The sequence below is a fragment of the Quercus lobata genome, chromosome 2 (genome assembly GCF_001633185.2).
Source record: "Quercus lobata isolate SW786 chromosome 2, ValleyOak3.0 Primary Assembly, whole genome shotgun sequence".
NCBI lineage: Eukaryota > Viridiplantae > Streptophyta > Magnoliopsida > Fagales > Fagaceae > Quercus > Quercus lobata.
This window is the reverse complement of record NC_044905.1, coordinates 43,282,848-43,301,675: the sequence shown is the minus strand read 5'-3', so window position 1 is coordinate 43,301,675 and position 18,828 is coordinate 43,282,848. Positions and strand designations below refer to the sequence as shown.

At 39.8% G+C, this 18,828-nt stretch overlaps 2 long non-coding RNA genes across 5 annotated transcripts; both read right to left on the bottom strand.

The window, feature by feature from the left end:
• Positions 1-1,038: 1,038 nt before the first annotated feature.
• Positions 1,039-3,427, bottom strand: LOC115975667. 3 transcript variants are annotated; one of them, XR_004088166.1, is made up of 3 exons: positions 3,271-3,427; positions 1,675-1,769; positions 1,039-1,474 (listed from the first exon to the last, which is right to left on the bottom strand). It is a non-coding gene; the product is annotated as an uncharacterized LOC115975667 (long non-coding RNA). The 3 variants fall into 3 exon arrangements; XR_004088164.1 differs by lacking the exon at positions 3,271-3,427 and adding an exon at positions 2,149-2,164; XR_004088165.1 differs by lacking the exon at positions 3,271-3,427 and adding an exon at positions 2,132-2,161.
• LOC115975668 lies at positions 2,167-3,175 on the bottom strand. Of its 2 annotated transcripts, none has more exons than XR_004088168.1 (3): positions 3,038-3,175; positions 2,424-2,498; positions 2,167-2,274 (listed from the first exon to the last, which is right to left on the bottom strand). It is a non-coding gene; the product is annotated as an uncharacterized LOC115975668 (long non-coding RNA). The 2 variants fall into 2 exon arrangements; XR_004088167.1 differs by having other exon boundaries at positions 2,230-2,274; positions 2,392-2,498.
• Positions 3,428-18,828: the final 15,401 nt, after the last annotated feature.

Genomic DNA, 18,828 nt, shown 5'->3' with positions numbered 1-18,828 from the left:
ATGCTTTTTAGCACAATCCTTTTCCATAAATTTCTTGGTGCATAAGGATATTGACAATTTTTGCCCTCTTCTTAACTTCATTTATAGCCATTTCCTTATTTGTCTCTAGTAGTTTCTCAACTACTCTCCTACTCTCCAGCTCTTAATAGCAATTAAGACCTAACAAAGTAACATCAACATAAATTAGAGAATGGTGCACTATGATGCACTCTATAAACTTCAAAGGATTACTATTAACATAAATCATTCAATATATTTGTCACTAACTGGGTATGGGTATGATCAATATATTTGATCATTTAAGCATTAAAAAAATTAACAATACAGAAGCAAACTATATTGGCCAATTATATCTGGCATATATTATAATCTGTAGGTAATTTAACAATTTCGGCCAAAAGAGAAATCATTTTAAGTTATACAATATAATAGCTTTAGTCATTTGCAGCAAATAAAGTAAGCTTCTGCAACATAAACATCACAATTAACATGTATACATTTCATAAAGAACAAATAACAAATTTGTTAATGTTCTACTTGTCAATTGAAAACAGTCCCAAGTTAACTACCAAAATAGGAAATTAAAACAAATTTGTTAATACTGGACTATAATATATATATATATATATATATATACACAAAACCCACTGAAAGACTATTCATTAAGATTTTATAAGAAATTAAAAAAAAAATTTGTATTAACGACATGGTTGCATGACATAGAGAAAACATTTTTGCTAGTAATTATTCCAAAAGTACCCACATCACTATGTTTCAACAATTTTTGGAAAAGAAACTACATAATTTTCTTTGGCCATTCCTGTTCAATCAAACCAAACACATAGATCATCACTATTAAAAGAACTAAAAGTTCAGCAACCATTTCCAATAACTACACTTCAAACATCAATTCTGTGCATACAACATTTAATATGGCTTTAAAAATACACAAACATGACGTACCCAGGAAATCATAATAAGAGAAGGCTAATTAAAAATAATTCAACTAAAGAAGAATTATGTTTTAAAAAAAAAAAAAAATCTTTTGACTATAGCAGCATTAAAGTATGCATTCCTCACTGTCTACAGCATTGAACAATGTTTCAAAAAGAAACAATTTTAATCCACCTAGCTGCTCACCTTCTTGGCTTCCTACCAAGCCCACCTATAAGCATATGGACTCCCCATCTAATGAGAAGTGACATCATTCAACTTGTAAATCTAGGATTAAGCGGGATGCTCATTAATACAAAGTGTAATGTAAGGTGAAAACATTAAAATTTGGGCTCTATAGATTTAATCAAAAGAACAAAATCATTTATTATCATACCTTCTATTCTTGTCATTGTTGACATTGTAGATGCTTGGATGGGTTGTGGTTGTGACTCATGACCAGTTGTTCCTATTATGGCTCTCTTTGGTTCAAGGTTTTTGGGTGTTTGGTTTCGGGGAAAAATAGGCTAAAAGGAGTTTTCTGTTGCAGATCAAGCCAAATGTTACAAATTGAAAAGTCATTTCAGTTTTTGTTACAGAAGATATTAATAATTTAACTGACATACCCAAAACAACACTAAATTAGACACAAATATGAAAAATAGAAGCAACTCTAACAAAATTAATTCCTATATCATATTTGTGACCTAACTTAAAAATAAGTAGATAGAACAAAATTACCGGTAATGGTTCTGAAAGTATGACAGTGGCAGAAGACCGAGAAGGCAGTGGCAGGGCCATCAAATTTCTCTCTCATTGCATTACAGACTCTCTCTCTGTACATTGATAAATGAAATAGATTTTTCTTTTACAACAGTGAAATGGTGCAATAAACAACCCATGTCATGCCATAATGTTTGTTATCATCCGCAATTATGTATGCAAACTCATCAACATTAATCCAATTACAATTTCCACCCAAAAAATAAAATAAAAGGCAAAAACAAAATCAAATTTAGCTATACCCAAAAAAAATTAAAAATCAAAACAAATACTTTAAACTCCAAGCAACCATATTCATTCTAGCGTTGGTGCGTAGGGGAAAGGAAAAACAAAAAGAAACTTTAACTTTTCTTTTTCTGAACTTTTGTGCTTATAGGAAACCAAACATAGAGTGGATTGAAATTTTAGACTATACCTAAAATAATGACTTACAGTGAATCTCTTTTGGATGGGCAACAAATCTCCAATGCTTGCAATGCTGCTTGTCTCTCAAACTCTCTCTTACATTTGGTATCATGGACATCTTCTATATCTGCTTGCCTTCATGGTTCCACTCAACTAAAACCAAAACCAAAATCAGAATTAAGGGGCAATCTTCAAATAGTTTGAGGGGAATTGAAAAACGGAAGGGAAAAAATTGATCTGTAAAAAACAAAAAATCAACCCATGTTATACCAATCAAAAAGCCAATTTAAAAAGCCAATCACCATAAAAACCTTCTCCCTTCTTGACCTGTGTATGCTCCATTGGCTTTCTCTTCTTATATAATAATCCTTCTTCTTCTTTAATAATCCAGATAGCAAGTCACAAAACAAAACAAAATATGAAACTAAAATTCATGAAAGCAAAGTAACAAAATCCAGAAACTGAAAATTCCTAATAACAATTCAGCTAGAATTTGATACAAAACCCAGAAACTAAAAATTCCTAATAACAAATCATTTAGAATTAGATCTTCTAGGTTGTGTCCTTGATTTCAAATCCCTAAATTGACAGCAAACCTAATTGAAGACAATAGGGTAAGAGATTAGTTGAAAATTACCAAGAAAGAATGGTCTGATATCAAAAGTTCCTGGTAAAATACTTTTTTTCTAACCAAAATCTCTTAATCAAAACCAAATCTAACCCGTCTATTTACATAAATTTAACAAAACTACTCCTAACCGAAAAACCTAAATCATAACTAATCAAACCAAAATACCCGAATCATAAATAATGCCCAAATGATTTTTCCAAAAAAAGCCCCAATTTGTAAAATTAAAAACAGAACTTATGGGCGAAGGCCCTAACGGTTATGACAGAACTGATTATTCAGACTTACCATCTCTCTATCGTCCTCTCTCCTTTTGTATCAGCTTATTCCAAACGGTTATTAAAAGAATCTTCAAACGATGTAACGATAGTTCTCTTATGAGTCTAAACTGACTTGGTGGCAGAAATCTAAGTGGGTAAGTTTGCACTTTGTTGCAGAGAAGAAACAGAAATCTCAAAACCTAAATCATATTTCATACCCATACCCAGATCTAAGAAAGAATGAAAAAAAGAAAAACTTACCGGTGGTAGTTCTCTCTATGTCCGTATCTCAATTCCTGTGTGCACCTTTAGGTTATCGGTGCCGGTTTGAGTGGTATAATTCTGGCAATGGAACGGACGGTGGCGGGTACGAACTCTGTCTCCTTCTCTGTATCACAAGTTTTTTTTTTTTTTTCCCTCCTTCCCTATCTCTGTATCGCAAGCGTCGGTGTTAAGAGTATTCATAAGAGGAGAAACTGAAGTTAGAGTGAGTTTGACTTTTAATTGGGAATACATCGTTTGGGTTTGTGTTTTTATGAAGACAATGACCCTCCAAACGCACCGTACGGTATTTTAAAGAATAAATTGTAAACGTGGCAGAATTTAAAGGGGTCATTTTTCCTAACGTGGCAACACCTCCTTAAAGGCTTCTGCTATTATATATAATATTAGAAGTCTTCTCCCCCTTGGTATATGCATCTCCCCTATGGAAAATCTCTCCCCCTACGAATGTGCACGAGAAATAGAATTTCTCCCCCTAAGGATGTGCACAAGAGTCATATAGAAATGACAAAACTCTCGGGTATACTCTCCCCCTTTTGGTCAGGAATAGACAAAGGGTCAAGGAGAAACGAGGGCAAGAGATGAAGGTACAAATAATGATAACGATGCATGAAGGGTGCGAGATGAATAAGAAAATGAAGCTCAAACCTAAGACAAAACAAAGTGCTACAAAGCATAAGGTAAACATGACATGCTAGAATGAAGAAACAAGGTATAGACCAATGCATGACAAGGGTAGCAAAGGTATGTGCAAGAGGTGGCTATGTGCAATGCATGACCAAAGCATTAAAAATGCACATATGGGGCAAGGTGTGTAAAATACACAACCAATGAACCAAACATGATCCTAGTGAGGAAACATGAGAAACCCCAAAGTTTGGTACTCATCGGAGTCCACACAAGTGAGAAAATGCCTAAAGAGACATTTTATCAAACACTTAGTGTGCACAATATGAATAACAATGTGAAACAATGCATGAACATAATGAAAAACACCCTTAATACATATTCTTTTTGCCAAAAAGGGCCAACATCCAAAGAAAATCAATAAAGGAAACCAATCCCATGCAAAAATTTGACAAAAATTAAGTTTTCCCAACCCCTATGATGAAAATCCCAACCAAAAGCACAAAACTCTCCAAAACATAATCTAAGGATCAAAATTAATGAAAAGAGTTTATAATTACCTTAGAGATGTTAATGGAATGAAAAACCATTTAATTGATTGGGTTTTGATGTAAAAATAGTGAAAGAGGGGTTTAAGAGAGGATGGGAGAGGTTTAAAACAGGTTTCCTATGAAAAGCCCTATAAAAAGCTATTTCTGGGCATTTTGCGACTAAACGAGTCACGAAAATTTTCGCAAGTCGCAAGATGAGTTGGAAAGCTTCTGGATGAACTTGCGACTTGTGTTGCACGACTGGCGAGTCGCGAGCTGAGTCGCGAAAATTTTCGCGAGTCGCGAATGAGTCACGAAAAACTCTGACACCTATTTTTCAACACAGAACATGTTTAAACAATAAAAAACAAAGTAAGCACTAAACATGAACACAAAGAGTGATAAAAAAAACTTCCAAAAACATAAAAAATAATCAAAAATCTTTTTGGATTGATCCATATATAGTTAAGCACACGCACATCACATGTAAACAAGTATAATCGAACAAATGAATAAGGCATTTGTTGAACATAAAGCATGTGTGTTGTGTGTGTATCAAGTGTGGAATAGTCCTTAGTCTAGATTGAAACTTCAATGATCAATTCAATCAAGTCATACACAACTAGTACTAAGTCAAGTGGTTTATCTCAATTATAGAAATGAACATATATAACCTCCCACAAAAGAATGATTACATATCTTTGAAACTTTTCATTTGGCTTCTTTACAATTCATAACATTTGATCATTTTGAATCAATACATCTCATTTTGAGATTGATGCTTGAAATTTTTGATATTTCAATTTGATGAACAAGCCAAAACTTTTGGGCATCATACATTTTCAATAGAAGTTGCTTTCCCCTTTTTCCTAGTCAAATACTAGTATATTCGATGGCTTTTATAGCTCATTATCTCTTTTCATTTTGAGATTTACATTTATTGAGCTCTATAAGCAAAAACTATAAAAAGTGTGAGAAGATATATCGGCCCAAGTCTATGCAAGTATCAAAACCATCAAGACTATTGACCAATCATTCATAACAAGCTTGAAAATCAATTTACAACAATCACACATAGATTTAAAGATTTTTCCTATAGAGATATAAGTGCATAGAGAACAAGTTAAACTCGTAAATGCACAAAGCCATTAGTACAAAGGTACAAGGCAAAACTCACATGAGATATGTGTTTAAACATATACGATCAATCTTTTTGAATTTTTCACTTTTTATGAGGTTTTGTATTTTTTACTCACGCAAAACTAAAACAACAAAGTAAGATAAAAAAAAAAACAAAAGCAATGCGTACAAATAAATGCAAGATGCACAAAATGCATGAAGATATGACATTTAATGCATGAAGGGTCCTACAAAGATCAAAAGAATTAGATCAAGGACCAAAAGAGCAAAAGCTCAACCATAGGTACCCTTCTTCACCCAAACACAACGATTGTTTGCGAGAGAAGTGCGAGGAGGGTTGGAAGAATAAGAAACGGAGATGCACATAGACAAGGAGTTAAGAGCATTAAACACTTTCTTTAACAACATGCTATTTTCACTCAAATCTGGTTTACCCTTTTTAGCATAGCTTCCAAGAAGCTCAAATTTCTCTTTTCTTTTGATTCTTTTAAGAGCATGAAACTTAGAGCAATGAGGTCTTAGATGACCAAAAATACCACAATAGTGACAAACAATGTGTTTAGGTCCACTAGGCTTTTGGGGAAGGGATCTAGCCATATGATTTTGCTTTCTCTTCAACTTACGACATTGAGGTCTTATATGACCAATCACACCACAATGGTGGCAAGTTGGAACAAATTTAGATCCATCCAAAACCATAGTTTGAGACCTAAATGGAGGCTTTGACTTAATAGCCTTTCTCATGAGTGTCTCATGAGAAGTACGAGGAGGGTTGGAAAAATAAGAAACGGAGATGCACATAGACAAGGAGTTAAGAGCATTAAACACTTTCTTTAACAACATGCTATTTTCACTCAAATCTGGTTTACCCTTTTTAGCATAGCTTCCAAGAAGCTCAATTTCTCTTTTCTTTTGATTCTTTTAAGTGCATGAAACTTAGAGTAATGAGGTCTTAGATGACCAAAAATACCACAATAGTGACAAACAATGTGTTTAGGTCCACTAGGCTTTTGGGGAAGGGATCTAGCCATATGATTTTGCTCTCTCTTCAACTTACGACATTGAGGTCTTATATGACCAATCACACCACAATGGTGGCAAGTTGGAACAAACTTAGATCCATCCAAAACCATAGTTTGAGACCTAAATGGAGGCTTTGACTTAATAGCCTTTCTCATGAGTGTCTCATGAGAAGTACGAGGAGGGTTGGAAAAATAAGAAACGGAGATGCACATAGACAAGGAGTTAAGAGCATTAAACACTTTCTTTAACAACATGCTATTTTCACTCAAATCTGGTTTACCCTTTTTAGCATAGCTTCCAAGAAGCTCAATTTCTCTTTTCTTTTGATTCTTTTAAGTGCATGAAACTTAGAGTAATGAGGTCTTAGATGACCAAAAATACCACAATAGTGACAAACAATGTGTTTAGGTCCACTAGGCTTTTGGGGAAGGGATCTAGCCATATGATTTTGCTCTCTCTTCAACTTACGACATTGAGGTCTTATATGACCAATCACACCACAATGGTGGCAAGTTGGAACAAACTTAGATCCATCCAAAACCATAGTTTGAGACCTAAATGGAGGCTTTGACTTAATAGCCTTTCTCTCCATTTTTTTATTTCTTTTATGTGGAGGAATGTACACCGATTTGTCCTTTGAGGTAGTACATACAATAGGCACAAAATTGGGTACCACAACATGATTACAACAAATATTTTCATCCTTTTTAGAAATTGGTTTAGCAATCAAACACTTGGCATGCATCATAAGAGATTCATTTTCACATTTTAGCTCATCAACAAGTTTGTTAGGTAAAACAAGTTTAGCATCTAAGTCCATATTCAAACATTCAAACTCTTTCAGCTTTTTAAGAGAATTTTCAGCAAGTTTCTTATATTTTTCAACCAATTTGTTGGATTCATTGATTTTAGCAATCAAATCATCCTTTTCACACAATAACTTACTCAAATCCTTATTAAATTTCTTAGCCTTTTTCTTTAAGAGTTTGATGTTAGGAATATCAACAACATCCACAGATTCAAGTAACATGTCATTACAATTATGAGGATTAACACTCATAGAGGCTTTTTCACAAACACATGGCATGTTATACTCAACAACATCTAAAACATCCATAGAAGCATACAAAGCATTATCCATGGCAAATAAACACAAGGGGTCAAGGATCACACTTGGTATTTAAACCACAACAAGTGTACCCGCTCTGATACCAATTGAATGTTCAAATAGTGTGTAAAACACCTTGAATGTTTAGACCCCTAAATTACAAATTACCAATTCAAGCTAATGTATGAGTGGAATATGAGCATAAGCTTAAAACAGAATTGATAAAACAATCTAAACCAAATAAAATCACAACCACAGCAGAAATTAAATGGCAAAGATTAAGGGAAGAGAGATGCAAACACAAAGACAACACAGCGATGTGTTATCGAAGAGGAAACCAAAGTCCTCGGCGTAAAAAATTTCCACCACCCTCCAAGCGGTTAATAATCCACTAGAGAATGAAGTTGAGATACATGAACAGTAGAAGACCCTCCAAGCCTAATCTATCCAGTGTACCTAAGCCCTCCACACTTCTTGCTCCAATAAAGTTACGCCGAACTGTTGTCTTCTTTAGCTTACCGGATTCTGCTATAACCCATAGCATTAACCAATATCAATTGGTCCCTTCCTAACTACTGCCCAAGCACCAACCAGCTCCTCATAGATATAGGTATGGTGAGAAAAGATTTTGGCTAATGTACCTCTTAAGGATGTAACAAAGGAGAGGGTAAGAGTAGAGGAATTTGGAGAATCAAAAGATGAAGATTGTGGATGAGCCAATCTTGTTTTTCTCTAGGGTTTCTTTCTCAAAATTCTCTCTAGAAACTCTCTACGTTTCGTAGGTATAAGGGGTATTTATACTGATGTGTGTTTGGAATGTGAAGAGTCAGTTTTTCCCAAACAAAGTGGACTGGCGACTTGACTGAGTCGCGAGTCCAAGCCGCGAGCTAACTGAATGGCCAGACTGGAATTTTTGTCCTGTAGTGCTCCAGCTGGTGTGACTGTTTAGCTCCTCTACATGCTTCACTCATGTGCATCCTTTGGCGACTTGCAAGCCGCGAGATCTAGTTGGGAGTCCCTTGTTAAGTGCACAATCTTGAGCTTTTCTTCACACTTTCTACGCACTACCCTTACATGATTCTCACCTAAATACAGGATTTCTAAATGCTAAATTACAAGCAAATTTGGCATGAAATAAAGCCAACAAGATGATTTATTAAATTCAACCTTACACCTAGGACCCCCTAAAAAAGGAAGGTCAATTGGGGACTTTTAGGAGGAAACCTCAAAAGAAGAATGTAGAGAGAAAATGAGGAAAGGACCAATCATCAATGTTACTGACACAACATTGGTTCTGGTACCCAAGGCAGCAAATGCAGGGATTTAATGGCACACCAAAAACCCTAGGAAGGTACTATAAAAGGGGGATCAAGCCCTTAGTAAAAGGCATTTAGCAACAACTAATCAGGGCAAAAAGAAGCATTAGAGAGAGTCACTAAACCTCAGAAAATAGAGAAAAGAGAGAAAACACTGTGAGAGATCCTATGATAATTACTTGAGGATACACTTGGATTCAAGGGGATTCAATCTCCACAAGTCTTGGAGGCCTACAAAGAGCTATTTAAGTTTGTGACTTTTGAACTTATTTGAATATCGTGGCATATCCTAGTGGTAAATAGGGTCCAATGTACTAAAAACTCAATATAATGAAATATCATTTTATTTTCTGAGGATCCCTAATGTCCGTACTTGCTTATTTATTTATTTATTTTTAATTGTTCCTTAGCCATTTATTTTACAATATGTATATATTTGCATGTATGAATGTGTATGTGTTTTAGGACCCATGTTTTGTGCAAACCTTGTGTGAGAGTGCCTTTTTTTCAGGATACTCAGGCCCAAGGATCCCGGGCCTAAATGAAAAAGAAAAGGGATTTGGTGGACCGGGCCTTGACTCACCGCAGCTAATGGGCTGTTTAAGAGTCAAGTGAACGCAGAGAATGCTCCTGACAATATGAAGAAAAAAATGACAGACAAGGATATCGTAGAATGCCAAAAATATTAACAACGTAAATTAAGAAGAAAGACAGGATTAGCAAAATGATAAAGAAAAGGTGCTGTGGGGATCCTGGGAATTACGAAGCAGTATTTCATTAACAAATTATCTGTTTGATTACAGAAAGCTCACTAGGACGTGATACAAGGTCCAATCAAGCTCAAAAATTGCAGTCTTGAATGGCTATTTCAGCCTTCAAAACTTGCAAAGTTTGATTCCTGTTGAATCCGAGTATGTGCAATAGTGGCCTTTACAGGATATCGGGAAAACAGTATTTTTGTTCTTCCCTTAGTATTTTCTTTCTGGGTGGATTTTTCTGATGATTCTTCCTAGAGAATTTCTTCTTTTTTGTGTTTCTTTTCTTTCTTTCTCGCTGCCCTCTTCATAACCCGTCCCCTCCTTTTATAATGGAATTTTTCTGGGTATCCCGGGTTCCTCTGTTTTGCTCTTTTGCAAACAGAGCATGTTCTGTCCCTGTTGCCTTGGTAAGTCCCTTTGCCGTTTTCCCTCATTCTTCCCTTCTCTTGGTTCTGATTCCTTCAAAAGCTTCTGGTCGGTCATCCTCTTTGGGACGTGCTGAGGTATGCCCTTCTCGGTATCCCCATTTCTGACGTGTTTCTCTTTTCCCTTTCTTTCCTATTTGGGCGGAATCTTGTTCTACCATCAACGAAAGTCGTTCGTTGCTATTCTTTCTTCCCTGTCCTGGTTCCCCGAGGCCTTTTGCTGTCTGTGCTATGAGAGGTCGTTTTTGCGCTTCTTGTTTTTTTTCTTCTTTTCCTGTCTTCTTTCTACCGATCTGTCTCAGTCTTCCTTTTTTATTTGTGCTTAAAGGGTTTTGGGGATCCTTGCTTCTTTTTTATTTTTTTGCCGTGGTCTCTTTTTTCTTTTTGAGTGCTTCTTCCTTTTCTGGGCTTCAAGATCCTAGGCCTTCCTTTTATCCCCCATGGGTCATTCGTACCTGTTACTTTGGGCTTGGTCTGGATTCTTTCTTTTGGGCTTGACTTGCTCTTCCATTTCTTTTGGGCTTATTTTATTGTAATCTTTTTTTTTTTTGGACCTCAACATTTAGCCCCCCGAGCTCGTGGGTTGCCTGAAACCCACGCGTGAGTGATTTAGGTTTCCCAGGATCTTCGTAGTATCCCCCTTTTTTTTTTTTTTTTTTTTTTTTTTTTTTTTTTTTCTACTGGGTTCCCTTCCTTTCTTACTTGGGATCCCGGCCCTTTTCTGCTGCTTTTAGTCACCTCCTTTTTGCGTGTTGCATTCCCTTATAATTATTACCTTTCGCAGCTTCCTCTTTATACGGGACGTGGCAGTTGGGTATTTGAGGTAAAACTCCTCTACCCACTTTCCTCGTTTCCCGTTATTCCTCATTAATAACTGCTGATCACTTCAAATTAAATTTCTTGGCAACTGGCGCGTCTTTCCATAAACTGTTCTCCCCAACTGCTATTTGCGCCTTTATTGTAGCCGTTTCACCTTATCACTTTGCTTCTCTGAGTTTTTCACCCTTTGCGTTTCTCTTTCTTTTTCTCTTCTTCTCCGTTGCTCTGGTCTTCCTCCCTTTGGCACTTTCGCTCTTTTTTCTTCTCAGAGCGTGTGTTGTTTCGATGGCTTCTTCTTCTTCTCGAAAGAGGAGAGAGCGTACTCCCAGTCCTTCTGAGGGTGAAGGTTCTTCTGGTTCTGCTCCGAGTGATTCTCACGAGGTTACTGAACGTCCGGCCTTCCCTTTACGGGATCCTTGGTATTCTCCCAGTGCATTTTTTCCTCGTATATCTCATGGTGAGGCTCCTCCATCCCCTCATGTTTGGATGTTTTCTGGTCAAGCGGGTTTCGCTGGTTCCGCCCAAGTTCTTGACCCTAGAGAGATCTTTGATCTCCAAATCAGACAAGGAATCCGAGAAGCGGTTCCTATTTTCTTCGATTTTGTTCCAGGAAAGATTCAGGGCTGGCCTATATGGGTAGACAAGGAACTGTCTGATGCTGATTTTGTGGGTCGTTTGGAGCGCGCCGGTATCCTAAAAGCAGTGGCTATTTCCAGAAACCTTGAGGGCTTCAGGGACGCCAAAGGGCTCAGGCATCTGGTACGTCGTTGGTGCCCTTCCCTTCATACTTTTTTCTTTTCTGCTGGTGAATTGACAATCACCTTAGAGGATGTGGTTAATAACTTCCTCCTCCCAGTGTTTGGTGAAGAGAATCCCTTCGATATTAATCTTTCTGATGAGGATCTCGTGGTAGAAGAAAAATTATTTGGTCATTTTGGTGGTCGCGCCGCCTCTTCTGGTGGTAAACCGGCTAGGATGGGGAGATGGGTGATGACCCTCTCTCGTGAAAAAGATAAGGAAGTGAGGTGGGCTGGTTTCCTGGCCTTTTGGCTTAGTAAATTTTTGTTTAGTGAGTTCCCTGGGTACGGAGTTAAATCTTCGTTTTTTCCGTTGGCAATCAAGTTGGCTCGAGGTACCCAGTATCCTTTGGCCCCTCTGTTTTTGGGTCATGTTTACTCTCAATTGGACCAGCTTCATGGAGATGAGGCTGAGGGTGACTCTTGTTATGTGATCACTTCGTCTCTTCACTGCGCTATTCTTCAGATTTTCATGTGGGACCGTTCTGCAGCTACTTTGGCTAAGTGCAGGAATTTGAAGTTTGTGAAAGACAAGTTCCAAGGATCCCCCGACATAGTGAAGGGTCTTTGTGGCAACTCTACTGATGCCTTTCCCATTATTTTTCGTTGGATTAGCTTGAAAGGTGGTGGCCTCAACCTGGTGGAGTTGTTCGACCAAGCAGGGAGCTTATATTGGAGATCCCCTCGTGAGTTTGGTCCTGGCTTTGCGTGTGATTCTGTGTTGTCTTCTTTTTTATCTTCTACAGGTAATACCTTTGACTTGCGTCGTGGTGATGAGGGCAGTCTGGCTTATCTTGCCTGCATTAGCCCTTCCTGGCTTCCTGTGCCTTCTTCAAGTGGCCCAAAATATACTCATTATTCAGCACACCGGGTGCTCCGACAATTTGGTTTTGATCAGGACATTCCTCCAGTTTTTAAGGATGTGGTGCCATCCCTTCCTTCATTGGATCCTTTCTTGAGGCTGCAAGCCTTTTCTTATTGGTCGCGGAGGAGCCCCCAATTTGCAGTGCCTAACTCCCAAAGAGGAGTCTTTGCTTCTAGTGGCTATACGAGTTATTGGAGGAGAGTGCAAAAGTCCTTTGTTGATTATGTTGGCACTGGCACAGTTCGGGATGTCCCGAATCCTAGCATTATTTCTGCTCCGTCATCCAATAGGCGTTTATCCCTTCCTACTGCTGGGATTGTTTCTGCTGCTGCAAGCAGCAAGACTGGATTTGCAGAGTGGCATGCCTCCAGGGGAGGTTGGGTGGTTTATGGACAGGATTTTCCTGAGACCTGGCTAGGTGATAGCTTCATCATTGGTGCTTCCTCTGGGGTGCCCATCAAAAGGGGTGCAACAGAGACAATAAGTGCTGCCACTGCTCCGAGTAAAGGTAAGGATGTCAAGTCGAAGAAAATGAAAGCTGCTGATGTTGGTGAAAGTACAGGAGGTGTGGAGATAGGCTCTGAGGCGAAAAAAAGGAAATCGGGGAAATCTCAAGCACACTTGGCACCTCAGGAAGGCAAGGATGTCAGGGAACCTTTGGTTTCAAGGACCCGGAAGAAGACTAAGGTAGAGCCTTCTTTTCCCCAGGTTCCTGTGACTGCCTCAGTCCATGGTTCTTTAGGATCCTCTGGTTTGGTATCCCAGCCTCCTTTAGGACCCTCTGGGCGTACTCGCAGTAAGCAAAAGACTTCCAGAGAATCTGTAGAGAGAGAGAGAAGGGCAAGACTTCTTTCCTTCTTCTCTCTTTTTTTTTTGTTGCACTTGTTTCTATTTTGCTGACGAGTGGTGATTTCCCTTGCAGTCCAAGCACAAGTCTGATCCCAAGACGGGTAAGAGCCAATCTTCTGGAGACGACGTGGTATGTGTTCCCTTTTTTTTGTTCTTTCCCTTTTGTTCTGTCATTGTATTGTCTGCATTTCCTGCTGTCTTTCTTTTGACACTGCCTTCTCCTCTTCTTCTTCCTTTAGGTGGAGGTATCCCCTCCTATGACTGACAAGGCTCTGGGGGAGGAAGTTATTACAACTCTTTCCGTTGTTTTTCCTGTCATGGGGGAGGAGCCCCCTACTGATGACCCAGCTGAGGAAACCGGGCAACCAGTGCAAGGTTCCCAGGATTCTCAGGATCCCAAAGCTTCTGGGATTCTGTTATCTCAAAGTCCCCGTCCTGAGCGTACTCCTAGTCCTATTAGGACTGTGTTTCCTCAGTCCTTGTCAGATAAAGGTGCTTTGGGAGACACTCCTTTATCCAAACAAACAGGTAATCCTTGTTTCCTTGGAATGGCGTTATATTCTTCTTTCTTTTCCAAATTTTTTTTTTTGAGTTCCTCCTTTTCCTTTTAGGTCAAACCAGTGAGAAATCTGGTCCCAGTGTTGCCTCTTCTTTAGAATCAGAAAGCTCAGAAGGTGAGTGCAAGCTACTCCCATCGTGTTTCCCTTTTCTTCCTTTCCTTTTTTTTTATGGCGAAGCCCCCTGCATCTATCCCTTCTTTTAGCCACTTTGCCACTGGTCCTTCACCTTTTCTTCAACTTGCCTTATGTTCCTTCCCAGAATCTTCGGGGAAGTCAGGAGATCAGGAAGAAGAGGCTCTGCCCCAAGAAGCTGGAACCGGTTTGTTCTTCTTTTTTTTTTTTCCCCTTTTTTTTTTTTCTAAATCTGTTCTTCTTTTTCTTTTCTTTTCTTCTATTCTTTTTTGAATATTGATGCAGGCTTTGCAGGTTCTGAGCCTGTTATTCCGGAAGGAATTGTGAGACCTGTTCAAGTTGCTGACCTTCGTCCAGAGCAAAAGGCTGCAAGTCCCCCTGTTTCTGCAAATGGTGACACAGTGATGGGGGATGCCTCGAAGATGACTGCCTCAGATCTTGATTCAAAGTTTTCTTCTTTTCTGGCTCGCTTTGATCTCTTGGAATTCAACAGTCTTCCTGCTAGCCACTTCCATGTCTTTGGGTCTTCTTATGGCAGCTTCCTGCGTTTCTCTGTTCCTGTGGAAGGCCTGCCGCTGCTAGAGAGTCTGCTTAAGAGTCACGGGGATTTCACCAGCGGCTTCAGGGGAGGCGTCTTTCTAGGCAATATTTTAATGGAGTTGCTGTGTGCTGTGCTGATTTCCCTAAGGAATTCCTCTGTAGATTCCTTGTCTGAAGAAAAGCTTCTGGAGTGGAGAGGGGTGGTGCAAGACCTTCTAGAGGCCAAGTTTAATTTGTCTTTTCTGCTGGATCACTTGCGTCTGCTGGCTCATATGTTTTTTCAGAGGCAATCTTTCAAGAGTATAGACACTGAGATAGCTGCTGCTGAGGAAGCTTTGGCTCGTGCTCACAAGGTTTTACAAGACTTGAAGGTCAAGCGGCAGAGGATCCTTTCTACTTTGGCTGTGCCTGTTATTCCTCCGGATGCCTCCCTGTTGGCCGGGCTCATTCCTTAGCCTCTTTTTTAGATTTACATAAACAATTTGGGATTGTATAAGTTTTTCTTTTTGAACATTGTCCTGCTCTTTGCTTTCTCTTTTGTGTTTCAAGACTGCTTTTTTTTTTTTCAGTATGTGAATCTGCCTTTTTTCTTTGGTATATTGCCTTTTCTTTCCTATGGTTCTTTTCTTTCCTGAGTCCTGGACCATGGTCTTCACAGGTTTCACTGTAAATTCTGGTCCAGGTACCCGGTAATCTATTGTGCAAGTACTGAACTGGGTACACTGGTATCCTTCTCATATATATATTTTTTTTTTATACGGTCCCAGTTCATGAACTTTGACAGGTTCCCCTTTTGCCAAGTGCTAGGCCAGGTATCCTAGATATTTTGCTTTTATCCTGTGATCCTAGACCTATGCACTTGGAATTGTTTGTGGGATATCTGAAATCATTTGTGGGGTGAATCCTGGGCCATATGTAAAAGGGTATTACATACTCTCCCTTTTTTTTTGGACTCAGGTATCCTTCCTCAAATTTATCCAAACTTGGTTGTTTTTTTTTTTTTGCAGTATGAAAAACTTAAATGTTAAAGAAACAGGAATTTCATTAAAACATAGTCATTTTCAAGGAACAAAGAAAAGTCTTTTGGTGCAGTATTGACCACAAAGTGTCAATCTATCACATGTTCCTGAACAAAATTATCTTAGACCAGAATTCATGATAAAGGCTAAAAAAAGACAAAATAAAAAGAACTTAGCAGATAGTGGAGCTGGTGAAAGGACCCTGAGGTACCGGGATCCCCTTGTCCTTATGCATAATATTGCTTCAGCCATTTCCCGTTTATGGGCTCTGTCAGGACTGTTCCATCTTCTTTGGCAAGGTAATAATATCCACTTTCATGAGCTGCATTGATGATGTAGGGTCCTTCCCATTTTGGGGTGAACTTGGAAGGCCCTGGCAGGTTCCTCCTCACGTGCTCCGCCATCCTTAGCACTAATTGCCCTTTACTGAACACTCTTGGGCGTACTGCTTGTGCATATGCTCTGGTCATTCTTTGCTGGTATCTCTGGCTCCTTTTCTTAGCCAGTTCTCTTTCTTCTTCTACTCCTTCCAGATCTGCTAGCCTCTTTTCATTGCTTGCGTCCTCACTTTCTCCCTGGTTTTCCTCCAGAACTACCCTTGGTGTAGGAATGACTAACTCCACAGGGCTGATGGCTTCTGTTCCATAAACCAGGGAGAATGGGGAGAATCCTGTGGCTGTCTTTACAGAGCTTCTACATGCCCAAAGCGCATCTGCCAGATGGTCACTCCATTTTCCCCCATACTCATGCTTCATTTTCTTAAGGATCTTTAATATTACCCTATTAGTGGCTTCAGCTTGGCCGTTTCCTTGTGGGTAGTATGGGGTAGATCTTCCATGCTTGATGTGGTATGCCTCAGTTAATCCTTTCATATCTTTGTTTATGAATGGGGTTCCATTGTCGCTGATCAATCTTCTGGGGATCCCAAACCTTGTAATGATGTGGTTTCGAACGAAATTTGCCACAGCTGCTCCAGTAGCTTTTTTCAAAGGGATGGCCTCTACCCATTTTGTAAAGTACTCCGTGGCTGCCAGGATCCATATATAACCATTGGATGGAGGATTTATGGGCCCTATGAGATCGAGCCCCCAAGTATGAAAGGGCCATGGCGTCGTCATATCCTGTAGGACATTTGGGTGAGTGTGAATTGCATCTCCCAGGACTTGGCAAGCATGACATGTTTTGACCAGCTCCTCAGAGTCTCTTTTCATCGTTGGCCAGTAATATCCCAACAATAGCAACTGCTTGTACAGCCTTCTCTTCCCTGGGTGACTCCCACAATCTCCCGAGTGTACCTCTCTGACTACTTCTCTAGCTTCCTTTGGTCCCAGGCACCTGAGGGGATCCCCATGGTTTCCCCTTTTGAATAAAATGTCATTCTGTAGGAAATACCTGCACGCTAGCTTTTTGAGCTTGTGGGCCAGTTCCCTGTCGGTTGGCAGGATCCCCTGAGCCAGGTATTCTATGAAAGGAACCCGCCAATCTTCTGCAATAAACACCGCGTAGCTTTCTTCCTTGTCTACTGCCGAACGACATTCCTGGCATCTCCCCTGTATGATTGCTGCTTCCTTGTCCATATCCGGCCAGTAATACCCCATGCGTTGCATTCTTCTGTACAGGCTGACCTTTTCTGCAACTCCACATGCTTGGGCGTGTAATTCTTCTAGTTTCGCTTTTCCTTCCTTCTCGGTGATACATCTAGACAGTATTCCTCCTGGCAGTCTCTTATATAACTCTCCTTCTAACTGAGTGTAATCCATTAATTCTTTGATGTTCCCTCTGGGGTTTGCCTCTTTCATCCTTTCTTTGATTTCGTCCCTCCAGTCCCACTGTTTGGATTCCCCGGGGTACATCCCTTGGAGGATCCTTACAATAGAATGTTCCTGCCTTCCTATTTTTATCAGCGTATCCCTCCCATTAAATGGTATTTGGGATCCCAGGGTGGCGAGAGCGTCTGCAAACTTGTTTTCACTTCTTTGAGTGTATTCTATGCTGAAGGTTTGAAATTCCATCTCCAGCCTTTGTGCCCAAGTCCTGTAGGCTGCTAAACTTTGTTCCCGTAATGCAAAGTCACCTTTCACTTGGGAGACCACAAGATTAGAATCTCCCAGTACCCTCATATGTTTCACTCCTATGCTGAGTGCTATAGCCAACCCAGTTAAGTATGCCTCATATTCAGCTGCGTTATTAGAGCAAGAGAAACCAAGTTTGAAGGACAGGGGCATGATATCCCCATTTTCGCAGCTTAGTACAATTTCTATCCCATTCGAAGTTGCTGTAGCTGACCCGTCAAACCTCATGGTCCATTTCTTCCCTGGGATCTCCATCACTGCCACCTCACCAGGGATTTCTTCACTTAGCGGGCTTTCTTCCCTTCCTGGGAATTGGGCTAGCAAGTCCGCTATGGCCTGGCTCTTAACAGCCTTGGGAGTTCTTATACCTATATCATATTGCGAGAGCAATACTAGCCATTGTGCTATCCTTCCCGTGAGAAGGGGCTGGTGCAGGAGTGCTTTTATGGGGTGGGACTTGGTTACCAAGAGGATTTGGTGAGCTGAGAAGTACCTCTTCAACCTTTGGGATGCATAAATGATTACTAGGCAGGCTTTCTCTATTCTGGGGTACCTGGTCTCGGTATCCTTGAGTGTTCTGCTCACATAATATATGGGCTGCTCATTTCCTTGGTCATCTTCTTGTGCCAGCAAAGCTCCTATTGCCTGAGAGTTTGATGCTAAGTATAGCAACAGGGGTCGCCCACGTACTGGTGCCTGGAGGGTGGGCAGATGATTCATAATGCCCTGAATTCTTTGAAAAGCTTCCTGCTGCTCTGTTCCCCAGGTAAATTCATTTCCTTTTTTCAATAGTTTGGATAGGCCCGCTGTGGCTGAGGCTAAACCAGGCACAAACCTCCTGATATAGGAGACCCTTCCCAGGAAGCTTTTGAGTTCCCTGACAGTAGTTGGCCTTCTCATCGTGGCGATAGCTGTGGCCTTGGCTGGGTCCACGCTTATGCCTTTGTGATGTACCAG